The sequence below is a fragment of the Notolabrus celidotus genome, chromosome 20, assembly GCF_009762535.1.
Source record: "Notolabrus celidotus isolate fNotCel1 chromosome 20, fNotCel1.pri, whole genome shotgun sequence".
Classification (NCBI taxonomy): domain Eukaryota; kingdom Metazoa; phylum Chordata; class Actinopteri; order Labriformes; family Labridae; genus Notolabrus; species Notolabrus celidotus.
Window position 1 is genome coordinate 21,582,826 of NC_048291.1, and position 24,433 is coordinate 21,607,258.

Here is a 24,433-nt window from a genome sequence, read left to right on the forward strand (position 1 = left end):
TGTTATTGAAGGGAATAAAAGAATCCCATGAATTCAGGGCTACAACTCATAGAGAGGCTAGTAGAAGTTTATCAGAAGACACAGTGAGCAGCATTGTGTCCACTGCTGCTAACACGAGTGAAGTCTCCTGTGAGACAGTCAGCGGCTGGCTGTAACCACTAATTTCCCCTATCGTGTCACGAGTGTGTCGGCCTCTAATGTGATGAAACCAGCCGAGTGCAGAACACTGTATCACACTGGCAGTGTGCCAGAGATAACAGTGTGAGGCCAGCTGAGACGCTTACCCCTGTTGCAGAATCTCTTAAGAGAAGTCAAACACACCCTGCAATTCTGCACGGAGACAGCCAGTCAAGCTGATAACGGCTGAGAGTTTAATGCTGCTGCATATTTTAAGAGAGAAATTGGAGAATTAAGCAGCTGAGGATTTGGATGCCAGGGGTGTCAGGGCAGGGCCTGCCTGTGGTGTGTCCAGGGCCAGGTGGCTTCGCCCTGAGGGTTACAGATGATCCAGCTGGGTGCATGAATTGTTGCTTTGTGTCAACACAGAACCTGCTGATGAGGTTTTCTGACCTGCAGCATTATTTTACTAACAAAGTAAAACACTACAGGACGTGACATTACATGTTTGTTGAGTAGTCCAAGTTGTTTGCCTACACTGAGCTGTTCTTTTGGCTATTTCATCTACAGTAAGGGGAAATTGGAAAAGGACAAAAATTGTCCAGAGGACAAAATAAAGTTTTCTCATTTCTCTTATACATAAAGATAATTTAACACTTGAGAGTTTTTTAAATTGATTGAAAGTTTTACAGTGAAGTATATAGATATTAAAGTCACAATGAAATACTGAAGATGTGTTGTAATTGCTGTGTAGCAAGGAATTCTGATTTCTCAGATGGAAATAACTTACTAAGGCTGGACACAAAAGAAGGAAGCAAAAAGTCCTCAGGTACAGTAACAAAGGTTCTCTACTGACAACAATACAAGGAATTGCTTTTGTAATACAAAAACTGGCTTTTCTCATGGCCTTCTTTTGAAAAATGATACACACACATCAGAATGTTGTTTTTCCTCACCTTCTCTACCCATTCACATGTTGCCAATCAATGTGTACAGCAAGAATAAGAATCTTCTCAAGATGTCTAACTCATTGCAAATGAAGTAAATTCAAGGTCCCATATAATAGTGTTTAAGTCCTAGATGTCTTTTTAGCTAAGTTTTGTGAGACAAAAAAAACCCTGATACAAATCCCATCTTTGTTGTACATCTGCAACCTCTCAGTTTCTAACCTCATTGTCTATTCACTCTGGTCTTAAAATATGAAGCCCATACTGAAGTGCTAAAAGCTGCAGTTCATCGAGCGACCTCTTGAGGCTGGCTGCAGAAACACCAGAAACCACATACACATCCATTCCAAAAAGTTGATCTTTACTGCAGAAATAAACATGTTTACAGCCTGGTTCAAAAATGGTTAAGGTCTGAAGAGCTAATTTCTCTATTGGCAGATAGACAGAAGCTATCAAAGTTACGAGTTTTGCCCAGATAAGCTGATTTGAAGCATGACTGAATTGATTGACAAGCGGGCACCCTGTAGCTGTTAGCGGAAAGGCTAAAGGCCCGCCTCTTTACCTCACACTAGCTCAAATGAAGTTAGGTTGTGTTCAACATTTCCATTATGGCACCCGCTGACGATTGGCTGCAAAACAGCGCTTCAGGAACAGATAAGGGATCTCACGGCTACTAAGTCCATTTATTATACAGTCTATGGTAAAGATGCAGAACATTCTTAGAAAACTCTATCTCCAGACCGATCAATTTGCTTGATTGAGGAGCTCTTCGCTGATTGTAAGGGGAACAGGTAGAGAGACTGGAAGGAATAAACAGAAGTTATAATCAGAGCTGTTTTGCAATAATGATTGGAGAGTGATATTAAAAGTCTTAATTTGTGCATTATTCAGCTTTTTTTCGTATCTTTTCTTCTGTTTTGCAGACACAGCTGTGTTGATTCCAGTTTGAGTGTTATTCCTCCTGTCTTGCCTTCGTGTGTAACTTCAAGTTGTGAGCCCTCGTTGTTGGAGCAGATTAAGTGGTTACCATAAACAAACAGATTAACACTAACTGCACCTTTTAAAAAATTAAAAAGCAACCAGTGTTTTCTTTGATCGTTTGATGCTGGGACAGAATGCAGACTTTTGAGTTGCTTTTTGTCTTTCTCTAACCTTTGACATTCTGACTCGTCCTCTCCATCCTGCAACACCAATGCAAGACCACAACAGTGTTATGGTAAGCGTAATGCTGATGATATCCCAACAATACATCACCACAGGAGTAAAGTCAAATCACCTTGTACAGGCTATGTTTTCCCAGTAGGTGGGATTCAGAAAAAATGCAGAGGCTTTTCACTTTCACACTTTCAGGGTTGGAGAATGACTCAAGTTTGTATGTACAGGAAAATTAAACTGTGTTTTACATTAAATGAGACCTCTGAGTACACTGTGGCTTTTCTTGGAACTTACACAATAGAAAGTAAGTATAGAAATGAACGCATACTGGCTCATTTAAAGTTAGAAAAAAACACTGGTGTAAATAGATTCGCTCAGCAGTGCAGTTTATGGAGCATTTAAAGGGATATATCAGTGTTTTTGAAGTGGGGTTGTATGAGTTTTAAATCACTAGTAATTGTATTAGCCTCAACAGATGCTGCTCAGCTCGGCCCATGTAATGAGAAACTGCAGGGGGGAACAGCACGCAAGCTAGGCTACCATTTCTGCAGACGGGGTCATTTCTGCCACGTAATTGAGCTTATTTTGAAAGACTCTGACCCGAGTACTCACCTCGGTTTAGGTGTACGCTCTACTGGGATTTTTTTTTTCACAGTCTTGCTCCTCCGCCTGCAGTGCACTGATCAGCTGTTCAGGTCTGCAGCTTCAAAGTGACGAAACTACAACTAAACCTAATAATGAGTGATTCTGACCACGCCGATGTCATGGCGTTTAGTGCGAACACACCTGGACAACTTTATGAGCCGGAATTTACAGAGGAAAAGGAGATTCAGTGCATCGGAGGGAAAGGCAGAGAAACTCCTGAGCTAAACTGGAAAACAGGAGAGATCCCGAGTTACCTGGTGGTGCAGGTGTGTAAACTGCAAGCTTATGCTGACAAAATGAGAAAACTACTTGCTGTCAAGAGTGAGATGTGGTAACCACAGTACTTTTGGACCTTTTTGGCATTAAGATGAGCCAGCGGATCAAATGGGGCTGCTGTCTGCGACGCTCACCGACCAGAGTCTACTGCCAAACTGAGTGCAAAGTTTGTTTCTGACTTTCTTCAATGTTAAATCAGAAAAGCCGAATGCAAGTGCTTCCTCAAAGTAAGTGTTCAGCTCTGACTGTTTTTTTTATTGCATAGTGACACAACCCATTATTTGCACGACATGTTTACATGATCAAAATAAACTGTGTTAGCTGCTGAAGGAGAACACTGAGCTGAGATAACAAACTCTACAGATGTCACTGTGTCTGCCGGGTAATCTTGGGCATTTCCTGCTTCACATAATGCAAAACTGAAATGCAAAAATGTCAAAAATTGACCCTATATCAGTGATGTACATTAGATCGGATTGGCTGATCAATGCACTGCAGGTGGAGGAACAAGACTGTGTCTGCAAATAGAGCAAAATGAACGGGCTTCGCTGTTGTAAAAGTAAGCAAAGTGCTGAAAAAAATCCCAGTAGAGTGTACACCAAAATCGATGTGAATGCTTGGGTCAGAGTCTCTCAAGATTAGCTAAATTGCATGGCAGAATTGACCCCGTCTGCAGAAACAGTAGCCTAGCATGCGCTCCATTTCTCCCTGCAGTTTCTCATCACAAGGGGACGAGCTGAGTAGAATCTGTTGTGGCTAGAACAATTAGTAGTGATTTAAAACTCATCCAACTCAACTTCAAAAACACTGAAATATCCCTTTAACTCTATTCTGACATTCTTTAAAGTTTTTCTTATCTCCGATTAGTTGTTAGCTAAGAAACTGAGCAGATTATACAGCTTCAGCATTAGCAAGGATGCCATTCCCTGGGTTTTTTATCCATTATCTTTAAGGCTAGTTTATACAGCGATGCAACAGGTTTATTCATGGTAAAGGGGGCTTGGCTTCACATTATGACACAATAAGACATGTGAAAAAATCATTGCAGGCTGTGCTGCTTCGATTGGTTCCCTTCAGATTGACATCAAAGGCCTGATGCCTATATACAGACAGCTTTAATGATATTTGTTCATGAAAGGGTTGAATACAGAAAGATTCAAGTTGAATGTTAATCTGAAAACCTTAAGATTTGTAGATACATTCCTGTGATTTGATATTGTACTCTTCTTCATGCCTTCACATACTGTATGTCCTTAGATCACATATCCCAGCTACTGCTACACCTGTGCGGCTCTTAATTAAGCAATCAATTCTGCCTGCAACCACTCTGTAATGAATGACTTGCTATTTTTCTTCTGAAGGCATGATTATGCAAGTGTGGCTTCAATCACTGCACACTCTTTGCTTTGCTGATACTTCATTTGTATGCAGCCACTTCCATTGCTTGCCCCTAGGAGAGCAGAGGTCCATATAATAGTTATTCCAAGAGCTCTGCTTTGAATATTTCAAAGGGATGCAACACAACTTGGAGAAAATTCAGATCAGTACAGATGGATTAATCAATGCTTTGGTATTTCACAAAGGAAGCCTGCATTAAGTTCAAAGAGTAGGACTTGTTAGCCAAACGCACATGGGGGATGCTTTATTATCTTCTCCAGAGCTGCTGCAGCCCATGATTCAGTTATTGACATTTTTATAGACTCCTCTTTATTGATCTGTGTAAAAATGTAGGGAGTTTTAATTGAAGGGAAGTCGTTATAAAATAGCAGCTCATACTATGGATCTGCCCGCGTTGTCCTATAGTGCCGAATACTTGGAAGACAGAGCTTAGTGCTAAAAATACAGACATAAGGACGTGTGTCTTCACTTGTATGTTTCATCCTCAGAGACTTACCTCTCGGCGCTTAACTGAGATTTTGTGCTTAATGATGTGTCTAATATGTTGTCAGAGGAATTGTCTGGAAAGTGTGAGATCTGTCTTTTCCCCTGTCGCCCGTGCAAGATTAGATCTGTTAATTGCTCTAATAAGAAGCCGTTCTTACATCTCTCTGACATATGCATGAGGCCATTAAATCTAATGCAAGGCCACAGTGAAATTAAATGAAAGATCTATAGAGGGCTGAAATGCAGAGTCTGGAGATTTGAATGTGTTTAGAGAAAAAGTAGTAGGCCTCATTTACCGATACCTAAACCTTGATATCAAAATCATGAGGGACCCCACACATTATGACAAATAATACAACTACTTTAAAAATTACAAAATAAAACTACATGTCTACAAAAAATGAACACTGGACATTAATCAATATAATAAGAAAAAACTGCTATGGCAGTAAACTTTTTTGAGAAAAATTGATTTGACATGTATTTCTATTTTCTAGCTAGACCCTTGTTCCATCTGCAGGTTTTATGGCTTAAGGCTGCATTGAATCTACGCTTTAGATATGCAGTAGTGGCCAAGGTAGTCATGAGCACTACATACTTTTATGTTGGAGTGTCTTCATCGCTCTGCAACTCTCTAACCAAAATCTGGTTACTTTTGTGGAGAAGGGAAAATTTGGCTCAAAGTCAGTTCAATTATCTTGTACTGTATACCCTGCATAAGGTGGATCATAAACTTGCTCTAAAACAGCAACATGTTGCACCTGCATTCTTAATTAGATGAACGCCATGTGCTCATACTGTATGTTGGAAACTCCTGCCAGCTGTTTTTTATAACAAGTAAAAGTAAATGCATCTCCATTGCCAAAGAAACAAGCCTGGGTTTACCTAAGTTAGAATCTTGAAACAGTTATGCAGAGGACTTCTTTATGTAATAAAACTTTAGTTGATGTTATTTATAGAAATATACTTGCTTGCTTGTGCAGTTCATACCAAACATTGTATGAATGAAATAAAGTTAAACTACTGAAATCGTTTATTTATCTGTTTTTAATAATGAACAGGTGTGGAAATAAGGAAAAGACTAACCTGTCATGAGTGGTTGTCAGTGCTTCTCATGTTTTCTTCTTCTGTTGAGTTTTATGGCGGTTGGCATCTATATAAGTTACATTACCGCCAGCTACTGGTTTGTAATAGTCCTACATAGCAAAGTGATGATGTTTTGAAGAAATGTATTTATTGGGATAAACCCCTTGATATGTGTCATCTCATTTTAGAGGTGGTCCCAAACAGACATTCACAAATAGAAAACAGTACAATACAATATATACAACAAAACATGTGTCCACCCAAAGTGATTCCTCTTTCTAAAATACACAGTTCTACACCCATATACAATTATCTGGGTTAACCCAGTCCTTCCCTAAATGTTATGCCAACTCCTCCCCAGTGGTGTCCACAATGTCCAAGAATCTTCATGCAGTGTCCAGCACCCTTTGTAATCTTTCTGACTTCCCTTGTATCTCTGCTGCACAGTTAATCGCCATAGATATAAACCTTTTCATGCTTTGTATTTTTCTTCATGTTGTACTTTGAAGTTACCAACCTTGTATTACCTGTTTTGTTGTACTTCCTGATTTCCTAGTGTTGTTAATTTATCATATCATGTGTTTAAGTCGTCATTTGTAGTGTTTCCTGTTTTTGTAGTATTGTCACCGTCTGTTTTCGAAACCGCCTACTATACTAGCAGTGCATCCTGATTTGGCCAAAATTCAGTATGTAGTATGTGAACAAGAGCAAAATCTGCAGTATGACAAAACTCAACGGATGTCAACTGATTCAGGAAAATTACTCCCGCTTTCCTAAACCGGAAATTAAGTGACATCTTGCCCAGCGTACTGCAACACAGATCGAACAGAACAGTCATAATACATACTACCTACAAACACTGTTTGTAGGTAGTGTGGAGCAGGCCATACTGTGTTTGTAGGTAGTATGTAGCAGGCCGTTTCAACAGCCCTAGTGTTGTTAGTTTATCATTTAATATGTTTAAGTTGTCATTTGTAGTGTTTCCTGTTTTTTTTCTGTAGTATTGTCACCCAGTCTGTCAAGTGTAATTTTACCTCCTGTGTTCTCCCTCATTTGTCCCGCCCTGATTCATTTCACCTGTGCCTCATTTGTCACACCTGTGCTTGATTACCCGGCATGTATGTAGTCTCTGTGTTTCCTTCCCCTCTGTTTCAGTTATTTGCATACTTTCACCAGTGAGCTCGAGGTCCTTGTGTGGTTTTAGAACTTTTTAAAGTATGTTCTTGAGCGTTTTCTAGATTTTTCTCTTACCTTAGAAAAAATCCAAGCAAAACCTTGACAAATGTCAGAATCTCTATAAACTCTGAGTGGATTTTGCTGAGTAAGGCTGGCCACACACTACGTACTACTATTTTAGGCCCAATATGCCACCCTTAATGATCGGGGCTTGTCTTAACCAACTATATGTCCAAATAATCCTCCAGTGTGTGACCGGCTTTATTTAAATTGGTGATAAGGACCAGTATTTTAAGATTTACACACTTCTTAAATATGAACATCTTCAGGAAAATGCTGATAGTTTTGGTTGCCAGTTAGACTAAATTGTCTCTTTTCTGAGACATTTTTAAACATAAAAGCTAAATATTTGCTCTGGATTAACGGTAAATGATCCTATTCTGTCCAGTCCTGGGAGTGACTGATTTGTGTATCATACTGAGCGAATATATCAGAGAGAATCTTTTCATTCCATTGATCTGCATCTCTCCCCTGACATTTCTGTCCAACCACCCTGAAATGTGAGGCTCAGTATAAATGAGTGGGTATTCTGTGGGTTTATTTCTGCCACAAATTTAACTTAGTTTCAGGTGGATATCTGCAATCTGTCAGGTAACTTTAAATCTCAGAGGTGGGATTTGTATTAGAAATGGGATCAGATTACAAATGTCAGTCAATGTCAGAGCAGCTGAGGGATCTGAGGATGCGGAAAATGACATTTTGCTTAATATCAGTTGTCTTCTGGTATGGCTTTTCAAGATGACAAAGAAGCAGTTTTATTTTTGACTAAGAGTGAGCAAGTTTTACCTCCAGGCTTCCCATACTACAACATTTTTATCTGATTAATTTGACCTTTTCAAACTATTCACCATCTGGAAAAGGAGGTGATTTTCTCTACATCTCCTTATCTTTTACTCATTGTACAAAAACCTGTGCCTCTAATTTCTCATAACTCATGAGAAATAAACCCCCACAAGACTTTCTATTAAAATAAAACGATGAATTTCTTTCCATATCAAGTGTGAATCATGCGTATTGAAGTCATTTCAAAGGATATGACAGCTTTAGAAGTTATGAAGCCCCCCCAAACAAGATTGCGGTGTACCTCGGGCACAGAGTCCGATTTAGTACTCCAAACACGTCATACTGGAGCACAACAAGGCTGCCGATCCTGAATGCTTAATTTGCGGCCAGTGGGATGCTTTATCCAGAGATATAAACAAGTGCAGGCCCTATTGCATGCACCGTCACGTGGGGCGAGCATGGGCTGAATTGTTAAACAGTATACGGAGCCTCCTTGTTAACCCCCAGAGCCAGATTCCAAGCATTCATTCAAGAAGACTCCAGACCTTGAACATCAAGTTGTGCATAGCAATTGAAATCATAACTCCAAGGATCTGGGCAGGAGCAACGCTGCAAGTTTTTCATTATCTTTGGCTCTTGGCGTCACAGCAACAATACCCTGTGAATGCAAATGGCCTAGACTGAAATAGAAAGACACAATTAATAAGAAGTTCTCATATCAGCTTCCCCTTAGAAACGATATCTTGCATTCGGAAACATGAACTGTTGATTAATTGTTCTGACAAAAGGCTTTTTATTTCAATGCATTTGAACCTTATGCACAAGGATGGGAAATTATCCTTAATTGTTGCTTAACAAACTCTTAAAATCGTATGTATTGACATTTAGATTTCTTATTGCTGAGACTTGACGGTGTATGATTCATAACTGGAAAAGCATCCTTCATCCTTTGATTGCGAACATGATTTAGTGCCAACATGACACGTGTGTTAACCTTTTATCACAGGCCAGATTTACTCGGTATTGTGTGCTGCCTTGTCTGCAGTGCTAACACTGAACCGGTGCTCTGAGGTTATAGGTGGATAGGGAGGCGTAAAAATGCCATCGCTTTTCAGGCAGAGAAGGACGACTTTTTGCTGCCAATTTAAAATGGTAGCCACACAGATCAAAAATATGTCCAACAGTTCTTGTCTTTTCTTTCATTTATTTTTGGTGAAAGGTAAAAAAGAGGAATGGATCAATAAAAACAGGGTGATATTGAGAGATAATGACCAGTGATAATTTATACAGAATGAGTGATGAACAAGAGGACATGTGTGCCATAAAATTGAATAACTGAACATATGTTATCTAATAAAGAACAAAAGAAAAGCCCTGAAGCTTTGTTTCCCCTGTCAAGATCTACAATCAGAATTACTTTTTCATGTCATTTAAAAACTCAAATGTAAGCCAGATCAAACAAATTGTATAAATCAAATGCGAGTACTTGTTACAAAGTTTGATATCGTCAAAATTCAAATGACAAAATCCTCACCTTTATTAACAGGAAACTGCACTCTGTCTTAAAGCTCCACGAAGGAACTTTTGGCCATGTTGATTTTGGCACCCCCTGTGGCCAAAGTGATGCCTAATCTAATCTCTAACAATGTCATGTACATGCATGACGAAATGTCTTAACCTACTTAGTTCCAACAGCCAAATATACAACTCATCTAGAATAGTTTCTTCACATAAGCTTGAAGCTACAAAAACAGGAGCTATTTTGAAAGAAGAGGTTGGAATGCACTTTGCTGCAACAGAGAACTGTATCTAAGTTTTTCTTTTATTCAAACAGGCCGATAAAGTGAAGTAGTTCTCGTTTCTGGGTCATTCTGTCGCACAAATTGAGGACAAGGAGAAGTTTTCAATTAGATAGCATTTTGCTATCCTTTTAAGATCTCACACTCATACAGACTCAGACATTCTCTTCAGTCCAAATAACACTGAATTATTCAGCTGGCAGTTCACATGGACTGCATAGTTCTTTTTTTAAGCATGTGACTGTGGGTTGTTTTTATTAAGTTGTCTGAGAGTCTGGAATAAACCCTTTTATGTCCCTGATTCCTAAACTTAAATAAATTGGCTGTCTGCTCGATCAGAGACGGGACTTGAGATAAAAGCAACAATATGGGCTCTGTTGCGTCAGACTTTTTGTGGGATTTAAAATGAGCTAATTACTTTCAGATTTGTATTCAATTTATTTGCAGGAATCTAACAATAGTATGACAACATTCATTTTGGTTAGAGCTGATGTGATTTGGAGACTATAATTCTACTCAGACATGTATTTATGCACACAAATGAATCAGCTCCCCCACCCTGTGAAGTCAAGGCTGCAGCAAGGCCACCCCAGTCACAAAGTCTGGACACGCCCCTGTTCTTTGTATCATTAAACTCATGTCCAACATTCCCAGGACACTGATGATGGCAGGATCTGTTGTGTGTTTTGGCTCCGCAAGACATCATTTACACAAAAATGTTTCCTGCCAGTGGTGGAGAGTGTGCAGGTTTTCAATCCAATCAAACCTCACCCACCAATTTTACTAATCAGCACGCCTTCAACCAGACACAGAGAAGCTAATCAGCTGGTGTTGAATTTGGCCGGAATTTAAACCTGCATATCTTCCAGGGCACACAACCGGACACCAGCAGCTTAGAGGAAACATGGCAGCACACCCCGCTGATGTTAGTCCTATCCATGTAGTGCAGATGCACTGAATGTTAAATACAGCACGTTAAAATAATTACTCGGCCGCCTCTGTGTGTCCTGATAGTGCTGTTTCCTTTGATGATGCATTAAAATTCAACCAACCTCTGTGGGTGGGAGAGAAAGATGTGGGGATTCACATTGAGGAAACTTTATTGTCCAGCACAATGTGATAAAAAAGGTGCATACAACAGTGAAAATGAAAGGCATGAAAGAATAATCACCTAACTAAAGGCTTCCAATCGTGCACCGGGAGATTTTACTGCTGCTTTATTAAAGCAAAGATTCTACTTATTTTATTAGCATGCAGATTAGGGAAACAACATCTGGTAAAATTAGATGTTGCAGAGTTTTGGGTGCATAAATACATTTGTAAAATACTCCAAGTTTAGGGCTGAGTCCACATAATAAAACTTGAATGTGGCCTAGAGTTCCATATTCATGGCCTCCAGTGTGCATCATGCAGGAGGCTGCATATTCCCGTGTGTGGTGCTGAGGTTGGAAGCAGCGTGGTGGGGTGTGTACTCAAAGTGGCTCTTAAGTGTAGCTCTGGAGGTGATGGAAGTGTTGAGGGTGTTGTTATAGTCGCTGTTGGCTATAAAAGCTTTATTGCTCCCACTTGTTCACGATTGTTGAATTGATATCTGCTGTACTTCATTTTTTCCCCCACTTTAGGTGCTTGTAACTGTACAAGGAAGAATTTTCAGAAACAAAAGATATGTTTTAGCTCACATCAGAGCAGAAGGAAATCGAGTGCACAAGCCCATGAAACATGGTTATTGATCAGTCAGCTTCAACATCTTTCATCAAATATTTTCAATTAGGCTGCACTGATGTCTTTTTTTTGCCCCATGTCCACTGTATGTGTAACCTGACAACATGCTCACTTGAAGCGCTATGTTCATGGATTGGTTCACTATCCCAAAGTTGCTTACCCAAGTGAATACTGATTACAGAAAATTCCCCAACACAATATACAAGTGACAAAAGAGCTCTGGTGACTAATGTGTTCTAAAGCTACCATAAGTAGTTTTTTCGCCAAATAAGGGAAACAAAACATCAGCAAGCGAATAGATTATTTTGTGACTACTGTCACTAGGTGTCATTGAGGTGATTTAGGAAAGGGCCTGTTTTTTTAATAGAAACCATTTCGTACACATACAGAAAAAAATCAGCAAACTGAAAGGGGATGCCAAAACAAAACAAAACAAAAAAGTTCCTCAAAGGAACTTAAAGTTCACCACATAAGCACAATGTTACTTATGATGGAAAGACAGGGACTAAAGAGCAGCAAAGTAAGGAAATGAAGCTTAGACACCACTTTGAGTGCACTCCCTGCTGCTATAAAGAAGCTTGGAGGAACTTTTTAGAAGATCTTTTTATTTAGACAAACATAAAATAACATATTTGCTTATTGAGAAAAGGCAAAAGACAAAAAGCATTTGCAGCCTGCTAACATAAGTAAACAAACAGCACAGAACAGAGCTGAAGACAAACCTTATATCAAAAGATATGTGCAACCACCCAGTGTTAGTAGGACTGAAGTGTTGCTAATAAATCTACAATTTTTGCAACTTGAACAGTGTTCATGAGTTTTTGTATAGACTTCATACACCCAAACCCAGGTATAGCCAAGTATAAATGTGATAACTAATGTTAGGAGATTTTTTTTTTCTCTGACCCTTTCAGCTCCATCCGGTTTTCCAGTTTTATCCATATTGTTTAACTTGTGAGCTGTAACACAAAGTTGTAACCATGGTAACTGTCATAAAATGATAATACTCAATGTTCATGCTGCTCACATTTTTGCCACTTGTGCACTTCTGCGTTTGTGGTCTCACTTCTTCTTGGGTGTTACCTTGGTGTGTAAGAACCAAATGTTTGCGTCAGGGCCCTCTGTGGCCTGTCAGTGCAACTATCTATCTTAAAAATAGAAAAACAAACAATGATGCTAGCGTGGTGGACATCAGCTGTACTGGACCACCGGTCATTCTGTGATTCTCCAGAATGCCCAGATGACCAGTCCGTCCCTGCTTAAATAGCAGCTCAAGAATGGCTATCTAATATTTGTTTCCAGTTTCTCCAGATGGTATAACACTTCAATTTGTCCTTTTATAACTGTCATGGAATTTAAACAAAGTGGTCAGTGTTTTAAAATGATTTCTTCATAATGCATTAAATACTGTCACTTAAGTGACACTAAGAAGGGCACTTTTCAAGTTTTGTAAAGAAACACTACTTCTACACATTATTCTAATGATAAGTTAACTGAAATGCCAAGGAGTCACTCTCAGAAAACTTAAGACCTCACAGCGAAGACCCATCACAGGTTTTATCCAAACAAACTGAATTTATAATTATCTAAAAGCACAATCACAGTTCGCCGTAGCCCATTGTTGATCAGCAGGAGGGTTGTCGGTGCCTCGGTGATGTGAGAGTACACGTCTTGGAGCAGAATAATTTGTAGGGAGAGACATCACTTATCTCGGGTGCCCTGCTGTCCATAAAGAGCAAGTAATTCATTACTGTCACCCTTAAAGTACATAGCCCTGATTGCTAATGTGAGGACACTATCACTGTGCAAGAACAAAGTGGAGAGCAAATATCCTGCAACACAGCCGTGAAGCTAAAAATACAAAGATTTATGACTCAATGTTTTTCTTAAACCCTGCAATTAACTGCACTTTTCTCCTGTCTAATGCATACTGTCGTGATATTACATTTTGTGGTGTTCTTGATAAAAAATACATTGATGTGTTTGTTGGAAATCTAATATCAGGGATGTGATCCTGAGGCAACAGCTCCCTGGAAGTCTCCTGATATTAGACCGAGTCTGACAGGCATGTAAAATATCTGTTTACATTATAGCTTTACAACACTGTGCTGACATCTCCAGATCCCCATGCGACCACATGAAATAGCCCTGTCAAATATGCATAACATGCCACACTCATGACATTTGGCTCCTCCTGAGTAACACAAGGTCATCTGCGTAACGGTTGCACACACGATCTTCGGCTCGGAGCCTTTAGTGCAATTTGAATGATGTCAATAACCTCTGACAGTGAGTGCAGTTTCTAGGCATGATTTTTATAAAGCTCAAGGTGGAAAACACAGGAAAAAAAATCTGTTTCTGCTTGAGTCTGAGGGAAAACGTATTCAACTGGTATAAAAAGGAAGAAAAGGAACAAAAAAAAAAAGCCCTAACAGCATCTGACTGTGTGAGCTTTCAGTCAGCGTGGATTAGATTTATCACTTTCTTGTCCCTACACCTTGTTGATGCCTCCAGAGTACAACTACATTGGTATGGGAGGGGAGGTCTAAGCTGTGACTATGACATCTTTCTTGGTGCATTATCTTCACACTCAATCTCCTTGGGGTAGATGGAGTGCACAGAGGAAGTGCTTCCACCGGTTAAGTCCTCACATGTAACCAGACATTGCTTTTAGGGGTCGGCTGTTAACAGGGTTGACAATGCTCTTTTACAGCCTTCAGATTGAATATTCCCCGAGTCTCCCGCTGCAGAGGCCATGTCATTACAGCTGATAGCTCCATTATTTTTTGAAAGAGTTGGCAGGACTTTTTTATGTTTTGTATTTTCCCTGCACTTAATGGCTGTCAGTGTTCCTTACCTTTAGTATGCACACTTTCACAAGGACACTTTGGGTTATGGTGCCAGGGCTTGTGTTCTGCGTGGCCGTTTTTTGTATTCAGAGGCAGGTTTTCCAGATTACTTAGGTTATAAAATGTATAACTTTGTGAAGATAAGGAGCCTTGGAGAAAAAAAAAGTGTAGCCAAGAGAATGTGATTTAGCCCAAAACTTATGGTGGCTTAAAAGGGTATAAAGCAGTACATGGAATCCTTTTAACATCAACAAACCAAGTTTATGCTTGACCTGCAAATCCAAAAGCATGTTTAGAAAGACATAGACCCAAGGCTTGCATTATTTTATGAATTAGTAACATAGTACTAGTTACTAAAATATTAACATTGTGTGATATAATTATTAAGTGTTTTTTTTTTTTTCAAATAATTTAGCTATAATTAGCATTTCCAGATTATTCTTTTCATTTTGACAAAATATTTCTTCTGTGTTTTTTTGTCATTTCAGAAAGTACCTTATTTATTTATTGTTGTCATCCACTTGGTTTTCTACAAGCCCCTTTCTTTCTACCCGTTTAGCTAGCAATCTCACTTATTGCTGCCGAATGTGGCTAGTTAGCTTCTTTCAGCTTTTTTAGCTTTACTTCTTTTTACTATTTTTTTTTATATTTTGTGGCTTTTTGCCTTTATTTGATAGGACAGCTGAAGAGAGACAGGAAATGTGGGGAGAGAGCGGAGAAAGACATGCAGGAGATGGTCGCGGCCAGGAATTGAACCGGCAACCCCTGCAACAAGGTCTATAGCCTCTGTATGTGGGGCGCTTAGACCGCTAGGCCACCAGCGCCCCTTACCTTTACTTTTTGAGCAACAAAGAAAAGTAGTTTCAAACATCAAGGGGTTGCTGCTGTTGACACTGCTCAACACTGTGGCCATCCTCAACTTTTATTTAGCTCAAAAATGCTACATATGCTACCTACCTTTAGCCATTCAACATGCTAGGCTGTTAGGTAGGGGTTTAGCTTCAAAGTGATGACCCTAGCTAGCTGGGTCAACCTTGACAAACCAAGCGGCAACCTTCTCGTTAAAGCACTGAAGATATTAAAATTACGAATTTGCATAATTAGGGTAACTGCTCACTTGACTGACAGTCAGGCACACTAAAGCTGTTAGTGCTAAAAGCCTGCCTCTACTCCACCTCTTTAACTGTAGTTTGGTTCTCTGAAAGTTAGGTTGAGTCAGCATTTTCAATATGCTGACGATAGGCTGTAAAACTGCTTCAAAAACCAACGGTTGATGTCACAGAGACTATATCCATGTAGTATATAGTCTATAGGACAAACACAGAAAGTTACAGTGTGTTTAGTGAAAAAATTAATATAGGACTAAATTAATTTAAGAGTGTGTGATCATGTAATATAGACCATTTACTGTGTGTAATGCACGTAGGTAGGCTTTGGTGCATTCTGTGGGCTGTTGTGACAATATGGTAGCCAAATAAATAACTGACATCTGTGTTTGATGATGGTTTAGATAAAAGAAAATACATTGTATTAAATTCCCTTTCCTTACTCTGGCTCCCTCCTCTCTGCCTCTACATTCTTCAATTTTTCTGTTCCAAATGACATTCTGGAGGAGGAGTGAAAAGCTGGAGCACCCATGGTCACGCTGACTTTTTTTTCCCCCTCCTCTAACCATCTAATAAGGGCATTTGGCTGAGTAGGTGTACCTGGTATCAAGGGGAAGAAAGAAACAACTTAGAGCAGGCCGGGAGACAGTATTATAAATACATTTCATCAAGCAAGCAGGCCAACAGATCAGCTCATCAATCAAATGAAAATGATTTTTGTATTCATTTCATTATCGGAGGGGAGCAAATAACGTGGCATATTATGATGGACAAATTAATAATGCACACAGCATGTGAGGGCAGGGGTGGACATATGACAGAATATATGAGGTATATTAGAGATGAGGAAAAAACTACTTGGCTGTAATCTATAGCGTACAGTCTGGTTCCATCTATTTATTGTTGAGATTTTAAAAAAGTGTCTCCATAGAAAGTAAAGGGAGACTGTTATAGACTGCGTTATTGTATAAAAGGCTTAACAACATGCAATACTTCAAATATGAATAACCAGTAATATAATCATTAAAACAAAGATGAATGGTCATATTCCTTTTATCTGTTATTTATGCTCTCACTCAGGGCTAAAAAATAGATCAACATCCTTTTTTGATACGAGGATGATGAGATGTAACAAGGACTCGGTTTGGTGACTCAACTAGAACACTGTAAGTGGATACAACCTAATAAATTAATCAATACCTCATGCAAACTAACATAGGCTACATACATTTTAAACATTTTATACATATATATTCTGTTTGTTCAATTATCTGTGCATTATTTTATTCAGAAATTCAGCTATTCAAGGAATGAGATAACCCTTGTCAAATCTGTATTGTGTATCTTTGGCTCCATTTATGTAGTGATAAAAGGCTACATCAAGCTATCTCAGTGCAAATTGCTGGAAGTCTGTTCATCACCAGAACTCATAGCCCCTGATGACCAGCTCCACCTGAGACTAACTCAACAGGATACATTATTTACTTATTTATGTGGTTTTTTGTTTGTTGTGTACAATTAAAGAAATCCAGATATGAATACAGTAAATATGAATATCGTCACTGTCGGGCGAAAACCTTGTATCTCCATGTTTCAATATTGTAATTTTTTCCATGAATCTATGCTTTTGATCTTCCTTTATTTCTGTCAGTAGGCTTTCTTAAATATAGCAGACGGAAAGCATGAATAAAAAAAGTGGTTTAATCTCATGGTGTGTTTAGTTTTGTGTTTGAGGGATATTCCCTTCACATGGTATCTTATATATAAAATATAGACGGTATGAAAAATGGTCGAAGTATCTATGACGTCAACCATCTCTTCCTAAAGTACTGTTTTGAAGTCAATTGTGGACAGGTGCCACATTGGAAATGCTGAACACAACCAAACTTGGTCCGAGCTAGTGTGAGGTAAAGAGGCAGGCCTTTAGCTTTTCCGCTAACCGCTACAGGGTGCTCACCTGTCAATCAAGTCAGCCATGTCCTTAAATGGGCAAAACTCGTAATCTTAATATCTTCTGAACTGCTGCATTATAAAAAGTTCACCCACTGTACTCAGACCCAAACCGTTTTTGAACCAGGCTGTAAACATGTTTATTTATACTGTATATATCACCTTTTTTGAATGGGTGTTAGTCGTTTCCAGTGTTTATGCAGCCAAGTGGACGCTCAAAGAACTGCAATTTTTAGCACTTTCGCAGGGGCTTCATATTTTAACAGTTGAGGTTACCACTTGGTCAAAACACATAATTTTGAGAACTATTTATGTTTAAATATTCAGAATCTGGAGCCTCTCAAACAAATAAGCAGACAAGATGTGTGACTATGATTCGGCTGTCATCCTAGAAACATGTTAACACCTGATGTGATGAATTACTAACTTTTTACATGAAATGTTTTCTCATATAAAACAATCATCATGCTCAACATCTTGATAGAAAAGAACACTTGAAGTTTTGTGACGTAATACTGACCTGACTGCGGCAATGGACATCCATACTTTAACCCTATTCTAAGTTATATATATTTTTAGCATTTTTTTCATTATTGACTGGACAGCTGAAGAAGAGCAGGAAGTGTGGAAGACATGCAGCAAATGGTCGAGGCCCGGAACCACCATTTTTTAAAAAATGTATTAAAAGAATTAGAAAAATGTCTCACTCCTCATACCGAGAACTAAACACCTGATGTTGTATTCCTTCCTGTCCGGCTGTTACAAGAATAAAATCTCTCTCAGATTTCTCAGAACCAACCGTGTATTACGACAAATCACAACTATAATTGCAGCACATATGAAGAGCCCTCTCACGCACTTCACACAAGGACAGTGTTTAAAGGCTTTTTTTAATGAGAAGCTTTACAAGCACAATTACATGTATTAATTGGTTCCCAGTAAGAATAAATGGAAATTACAGGGTAATTAAAACTTGTACTGTTAATTTCCCCAAAGATGATATACTGCACAGTACATTCAAAGTCATTCAGCAACAGCTTAAATTATCTTGGCGCTGTTTTACTGCTCTCACCTTAAGAGGCGTTATAGGAAACCTTGAGCAGCAAAGGTGGTTTGACCGACCACTTTTGCCTTGAAATAAGGAATAATGTGGATAGTAAAACCTTAAAAGGGGGCGTAATGCTATGTAGTGCATTACATTAAAAAACAAGAAACTTCATAATGAGGAAATGTGCAGAAATGAAATATTTGGAAGTCTCCTTGCACACTAGAAATGCACCTGGATTCAGATTAAGACTGAAAATCACATATTTTATTGACACAAAATTTTCAATATTGAATGTTAGATTGGCAGTGGACATTTTACATGAGCATTAAAAAATGATCACCAACCTCACACTGTTTCATTGATTGGTGCTCCAACAACACCGCAGCAAAGCTAACAAGAGCCTTAATAACTTTATTTTGGTATTTTTAAATCTATCAACTCAACAGTTTGTGAGAGTCAAACACATTGTATATCCTTTCTTGAGAATAACTTCATTTTAAATAATATGAATGAGTACAGTAGATTTCTTCCAAGGGCCAGGAGTTGATGAAGTCTTGTATAAATTGCAAAATACATAAGGCTTTTGCCAAATTTATCCAACAACCTCTCTTTAAAGAAAAACAGAAGACGTTAAGAATACAATGCAAATCTCTAACAGAGCATCTCTGGGCTGAGCTTGGTCTCGGTGGGAAAACGATGACTAATTAGATAATTAAGGCATCTTTCGCGATCTGCAGCTGCACCAGTCACAGGAAGGTTTGTCAAACCACAATCCAAACTAGAAATTTCTTCTTTTTTTTTTGCAGTTAACTGCTACTCATTATCCATCACTGTGATGTGATCTCACAGCCAACACAAAATTAAAGAAGTTTGTCAGAAGTTTAGAAGCTCTGATTTACTGCATTTATTTTTCTTTTACTGTATTTATGCTGAATTATGCTGAATTCAGGGTATCCTGCTGATCAGGCTCATTCAAAAATACTTTAAAGCCATAAGATCATCTCATTTCACAACAGGTTTTATTTTTTAGCATTTGTGACAATGATGTATTCCAAGTGAGAGGAATCCTGGAATCCCATCATCTTTCCATGAAGAGCATTCACAGGTCAGACCTGTGTTGAATCACTCTGAAATTACAGGCACAAAGACATGCATGAGATTTAATTGTAACCACAAAACCTTTCCATCTGCTATTGAAGGGCTACATGTCTGAATGGAGCTGTCACACATGTCTTTTGTTCCCTTTTAAACATTGGAGAGGCACAGGCCTCCTCATACAATGAATGCATCTATTACTGGAAGGTAAAACACCTTTTAATATAATGACGGAGGGATCACCATGTACTGTGTTTGCTAAGTAACTGATTTTCTAATATCTATATAAGAAACACTTAAATTCTTCATTGGAAAAGAATAATTGTAGTGGTTGCAAAGAGATTTCAGCAAACTTTGGCTTTAGATAAGCTGTGAATGCAGTTATTGCTTGCTCGAGTGTGACTGATACATTCTTCTTAGTAAGATTTGTAAAAAAGGAACAGCAATATTCAGTTTAAGAGAGACTATAGATGATATTATGATGTAAAGCTGGTGAAATTCATGCCATTATCATCAAAATTGTAAAATGTTTTGATGAAGTAATTCATTGACGCACATTTTGACACAAAAATTTAGTTTTAACACCTAAATCAGCTGGGATTCTTCTTATTTTTAGGCAAGTATGATTCAATAATGAGTAAAGAGCAAGTGGATTAATGCTGTCTGAAGCCTGATTAGCTAAGGAGACAAAATGACACCGCCTATTTACAAAGCATAAACTAAAGGCGAAACACTACTCAAACTGCTGCAGAGCTGTTTGTCTAGAGACAGTTTAGGCTGTTACATTCAGGTTGATAGTATTTTGTATCCAGGACGGATGCTTTTGCTGGCTTGTTCAAGGGAAGACTGTTTTTTGTCTGATATTGATTAGAAAAAACTGGAGGATGGTGTTCTCCCTCATTCAGCTCTTCATCTGCTAAATATGTGGACAGATTTAATCTCTGACGGGCGAGAGCAGACAGCGCAACTCTGCTTACAAGATTGTGAAGTGAAGATGCTGACAGCTCCATCTCCTCAATCAGAAGCAAAACAAGAGCAATCTGCACAGAACTGTAAAACTCCAGGGCGTTTTTGAGATTAAATATCATGCTAATTTGATATTGAGGCAGAGTAGACAGTTGGAGCAATTGATTTTATTAAATTCAATTATCCACCCTTTGGTATTGATAAATTATTGCTGCAGGGTGGTCAACGTAGAACCGACTCAAACTAATTTGGAGATAATGTATAGTGACCAGGTTGTTATAGCAGATTGGGACCCCACATATAGCATGTGTAAGACCCTGATGTGTCACCCTAAAGGTTATTTTATTTTGGTAAACCACCCTGTACATGTGAGAGAAAACTAGATGTAGATTAAAAAGAGGCTCAGAGCATTTTTTATTCGCCCTAAAAAGAAAGACAGTTGGTTGTAGAATCCGTTTCTCAGCAAAGACCCCTGCTTCCTGCCTGGTCAGACCGATATGCTGATGTCAGATATGCCAGTGGTGTTGTGTGTGTGTTCTTTTAAGTCTGCCAAGAGGTGCACAGAGGGGAGTGTGTGTCATCGCTGCTGAATCCAGGACCACTTGTTTCACACCACATAACAAACCTGCCACCCCCCGCTGTGAGTGCTGATCCAGCTACAAAGCACCTCCTTCCCCGGCTGCTGCTCAGAGCACTTCAGGCACTCTTTTTGTGCCGATTGCCATCAGACCTCAGAATGTAGTGAGCTTCCTGCCCCACTGGCCCCAGACTCAGCCAGCTTGAAATAAAATGCCTGCACACGCTGACTATCACAAACTCTTTATGCTCAGGGCTACTACATAGTTCTGCTCACATGACTCATATAAATTCCACTGTAATGTCACACGAACCATCACACTTTCAAACATATGTATTATAATATTCCATAAGTGTGCGCAGGAAAAAAAAAAATTGCATCAAATCCAACAAGAGTGTTGTTTTTTAACACCAGCACTTCTGTTCAGTGGTGTCGCTTCCTGCCGAGCCGATAATGAGATAATAAGAACACACAAGCACTTTTTTTTTTGCAGATGTTTTTCATGTCCCCATGTGGTCTTTGCTTTTTTATTCATAACCTTTGAAGAGTGTATTAACAATTTTTATTTCTTCACCTTCTTTATCTTTACACTGTTAAAGAATTTAACAATTTGGTGGACAGCTATCTGCCTTTAGGACTGAGGAAGCAGGATAGATCGAAAGACAGAGAGAGACAGACTAGAGTCCTGCACGAGGTAGGATGTCTGCGGGTACCCGACAGGTTACCCAACGGGCTACCTCCAAAATAGTTCTGTAGCGGGTAAAAGATATAGTTATATAAATTCACCAGAGCTGGATGATTTAAATGTGGGCGGGTAGCAAGTGAGAACAAAAAAAAGGAGAGAGAGAGATGAAAAATTATAATGATTTGCAATATTTTTTACATTTAAACCAGCAGTTATTATCAAGTCTGAACAGCCACTAGTTCTTTAAAAGAGCTACGATACACCAATTCCCCTCTTCAACTTTTCACCTCTCTATTCACATAACCTCACTGATCATCGCAGACAGCAGCAGTGGGCAGCATTGCTCCTTGATACTGCATCAAAATGGATGACATAAAGACAAAAATTAGCCAGTGGCAAATACCAAATTATGGACAATACATCCTCAAAGGCCAAGTCGGACAAAACGATTCTCTACCTGGCACTGTTTGAGCGAAATGTACTCGCCTTCCAAACATCAAGCGCAGCCAGTGAAACACACTTCATCAGTGGGTTCAGGAACGGAGAACCCAGCTTAAACCAGGGACTGTGGACAATATGTATGTTCTGCATAGCAACCTGAAGAGCAAGGCCTAAATGTCAGTGAGTAAGCTCAGTAAACAGCATTCACTCAGAAATGAGATCTTTGATGTTTCTGGTCACATTTTTTTCTTGTTACTTCTATATTGGCTCATATGTGAACTTGTTCTTTGACACAATGTGTTGTGGGAGTCTGTGAGTGGATTGCATTGCAAGTTTCTGGTTATTATTTACAGTCTGTTGTTAGCCTATGTGATATAGCCTATAGGTGAGCTGTGGCTTTAATAGTAACATGCATTCATTGTTGTATATGTGTGTGAGAGCGAGAGAGAAAGAGGATGTGTGAATGTGCAGTACTGCCCTTCTGACTGTAACTGACAGGTCAGGTCTAATATTCACTGGTATGGGCAAGACACGAGAATAATTACAAGTAATTGGACCGGTTTATGACTGTGGGCAGATGCAGGTTTATGAAATTGGACCCGTGCAGGAGTCTGATAGAGACCAATATGGAACCCATCAGATATCATATGAAAACTAAATTTTCTGGCATCACGGTGCAGTCGACGGTTAGCAATAAATTATTTCCGCCTAAAACTTCCTTTTCCATGAGCTGCATTGCTTGCAGTCCAATCAGCAACCCTTTGATTGGATCAAAAGTGAAGCTAAATTCACCCCTTCAGATGTGTCTGCAAAAGAAATGCCACCATTTCTTGGTTGTTTCAGTCCCTCCTGTTGTTTTTGGCGAGTCTCAGTTTCACTGTAAAAATAGTAAGTTGGGCAGAGACTTCGCTTTATAGATTGGTTACTCGGTCTTAATTTTGCTGAATAACATCATGATTAATATTGACAAAAAATAAAAATGCCTGCTCTTTTTCTGGGAGAGATTTTTAATGGCACTTGCATGCATTTTTCCTCATAGAGTTGAATTAATAAACATCAAGTAGCATCTCCTAATGGGAGATGGATGACTGGTTAATATCACTCAGACTACATACTGCACTATAAGTGAACCAGAACACTTCACATACCAAAGTCCAGTCCCAGGCAAACAGAGCCTACTCAATGATTAAGACTCTGTAAACAAAAATTACAGAAACAAACAGACATAGCATTCATTTTTGTTTATCCAGCATAGGTAACTAATGTTCATCATGTGATTATCATTTCATCTTTAATTTCAAGGTTGTGACAAAGAAGCATATTCACTGAGGAATTATTTAAACTGCAATGCATTTAAATCTCATCAGCATGAGATGCATTTAATGTCATACACCATGCATAATGACCCCACAGCCCAAAGGCAGGCACCAGTTAACCACTATGAAGCATATCAACATGGGAAATGTATCGGCTCATGTTGGCATCAGTCGTATTCACCATGCTATTGCCAAACGGCAATCAGGGATGTTGTGTAAATGCAAATGGTGCTCCTGCAGATTACCTCTGCAGACTATCTTGATAGCTCTCCCGTTGGCTGTCAGATTTTCCCTTTGTTTATCCAGCGCCCAATAGTGAAGTAAATATTTACAGTCAGTTAATAACTGGAGGCTGTAATTGAAGTGCATCATTTAACACAACTCATTTGATGCTTCCATGGTTCATTGGATGCATATGATGGGTTTGATTTATAATGTCAATGGCACTGCCAACTGCATTTCACCAGTGCACTGAGTGATGATATCCTGCTGTAAATATCCCCTCTTTAGTCTGCCCACACATTGTGAGCTTTATGATTAAGGGGTTTTTAACCTCTTTGTGATATATTTATAACACAGGTCTTCAATTGAAATCCAAAGAGGTACAGTGAAAGAGGAAATGTCTTCGAGAGAGGATCCAGAACATCATAATGTCTATTTTGCTATATGTAGTGCAATAGACAACATGTAAATGTTGATTTGATTGACTTCTGGAAAAGAATATGCACATTTTTTATTTGATGCAAGCAA